The sequence below is a fragment of the Manis javanica genome, chromosome 4 (assembly GCF_040802235.1).
Source record: "Manis javanica isolate MJ-LG chromosome 4, MJ_LKY, whole genome shotgun sequence".
Lineage (NCBI taxonomy): Eukaryota > Metazoa > Chordata > Mammalia > Pholidota > Manidae > Manis > Manis javanica.
The window spans coordinates 118077885-118080480 of NC_133159.1; the positions used below are offsets into that span (position 1 = coordinate 118077885).

The 2596-nt window shown below is 39.9% G+C and overlaps 1 pseudogene; it reads right to left on the bottom strand.

Annotated features, from left to right (window-relative positions):
* Nucleotides 1-1742: 1742 nt before the first annotated feature.
* LOC108389418 (large ribosomal subunit protein eL21-like) lies at nucleotides 1743-2222 on the bottom strand (annotated as a pseudogene).
* Between the last annotated feature and the right edge of the window lie 374 nt (nucleotides 2223-2596).

Sequence of the window (2596 nt, forward strand, 5' to 3'; positions counted from 1 at the left end):
GAAAAGGGACCCCCTCAAATCTCAGTGGACTGGCCCCCACATTGTTGTTCTAATCACTCCTACTGCCCTCAAAGTTGCAGGCATCACTCCGTGGGTCCATCATTCCAGAGTGAAAAAGGCCCATAATCCAGATGAAGGAACACGTTAGTGGAAGGCCCAAACAGACTTCTGGAATCCTCTCTGCCTCTGCATCTGATGATTACCCTCTGACTAATAAACACCTGCACGCCATGGATCCTGGCCCTCATGAAGTGGAATCTCCATCCTGGGCATTTAACTCCCTGCTGCTGCTGCCTCTGACTGAACTGTTCCTCCAAAGTTGCCCTTTCTATTATCTATTGGGTAATCGTAAATTTTTTTGCTGTGCTTACCTGTCTCTCCTAGCTGAACTCAAGTCTCAGCCTGCATTTCCAAAGAATCTCTGTGTAATATCACCTCTATTAAATTAACTGCACAAAGTTATAAAGTGCATGGTCATCACCCAAGGGAGCTGCCCTCAGTGGCCCTCCACCCTTAGCACCTGTCCTCTCACACTCAAATGAGCCAGCCTAAGTGTAATGCTCAGCTGCATAAAAATAAATTAGGACTAAGAAAAACTGGGTACTGTTTTTTAAGTGCAGGCTTATCAAGAGTCTGAAGTACTCATTTCAACTTGCACACAGAAGGCCCGTACAGATAAATGAATAAAAGCATAATCATTTGTGTTCCTCACAAAGTACTCAGGACTTTAACAAAAAAGTCACAAGGAAAAAAAATCCTAGCTCAAAACAATTAAAAGTATAAATACAAGCCATTATGACCCTATCATAAACCAAAAAACGATGCCCCCAAAATGAAGTGTTTAAAGGGGCATCAGAAGGGGGAGTGATAAGGAAAATATTCAACACAGCCGTCAAGGTCAGCAAGCTGCTTTTTCTCTCCAGTTGGCGAAGTCCACAGGGCACCCCCAGCTCCCTCCTCCCCTCCTTCTCTGGGCCCCTCTTTTGCCCTGCGCATGCCGAAATGCCACATGTCAGAATAATATAAATTGCTCCCCTTGTTTGTGCCCAGGGCTCAGACCTTGGGAGATTAACCCCTGAGCCCGCCGGTGTAAAACAAAACCTCAACATTTCAAGACCTCCGGGTGCCGCTTGGTTCTTCCGTCATGATCCAGACCAGGTTTTCCAGTTTTTTCTGTAACATTTTAAGTCATATTTATCCCTTAAGTATTTGTCTAGCTGGTCCCACAAGTTTTGAATTTTTTCACTGTGATTCAGCTCCAAGTAGTTTCTCATTTCTTTCATTATTTTCTCTTTAACCCAACATTTATTTAGTGTTATATTTTCCTTTGCTTTTAACATTCAGAAAGAGAATTGTTTTTTTTCCATTTTATTGCATATGGTGAAAGAGTATAGATCTGTGCTGTCAATATGGTAGGCCAATAGCCATATATGGCTACTGAGCACTGGAAACGTGTCTAATCTGAGTTAAGATGTACTCTCAGTGTAAAATACCCAACAGATTTTGAAGAGTTAGTGCAAAAATGTAATCTCTTATTGATTACAAGAGATCTCTGTTGATTACAAGGTAAAAACACGTATGATGTGCTGGGTTAAATAAATATATTTAATGAATTTCACCTCTCTTTTAAGAAACTTTAAAATATGGCTGCTAGAAAATTTTAAATTACATATGTGACTTGTGTTATATTTTCTTTTTTTTTCTTTCCAGTCTAGAGGTCTTTTATTTTTTTTTTATACCTATCAAGTCATGAATTAATAGGGGATGGGTTCCAGCAGCTCAGGCTGCTCTCCGTTCATTCTGACAAAGTGCACCTCTAGGGGTGGAGCAGGCTGGCACTTAAGTTGAACCCAAGCACCTTTCTCTTTGCCTTCCTTCTTTTTCTGATGATTTTCCTTCACAAGTTTCAAGAAGCTGTCTCAGTTCTTAGAGTGCTTACTATGCTCAATACATACGTTAATTCTCTTTGCAAGAATCTTGCCCTTTACTTGTTTATTTACAACAATGGCAACAGTATGCTGGGTAACGCTGTAGACTCTTCCAGTTTGGCTCTGGTAACATTTGTGGGGCGTTCCTTTTTGAACAGTGCCCACACCCTGATGTCTTCTCTATCACCATTCTTGTAGATTCACATGTCTGTGGCCAAAGGAAAAACTCCCTGTTTCAAAAAGTTCTAGAAAACATAAGCAGGTGCCTCTCCTCTTTCCCTTTGGGTTAGTCATTTTAGCAACTTACTGGAAGACGGTGTCCAGGTCGAAAGGATTATATTTCAATAACCTCTAATCTAGTGACATAGATTATGATACTTATTTTAAATTAATTGGTACATTTCCTGTGTTTTGCCTCAATGGTCAATTTTCTGAATGATTTACATATACTAGAAGAGAATGCATATCTCTGCTGCATGTGAAGTTGCTAGTAGATGTATTATCTCTCCCTGTCTGCTTGATGTATCAATTTCTCAGGGGTTATGTAAAACTTTCCTACTACAATTATTGATTTATCTGTCAGTCGTATATATCTGTCAGAAGTAATGATCTCTCATTACTTTTGTAAGTATATAATGGGTCTAAACAAGATGATATGTAAACTTACT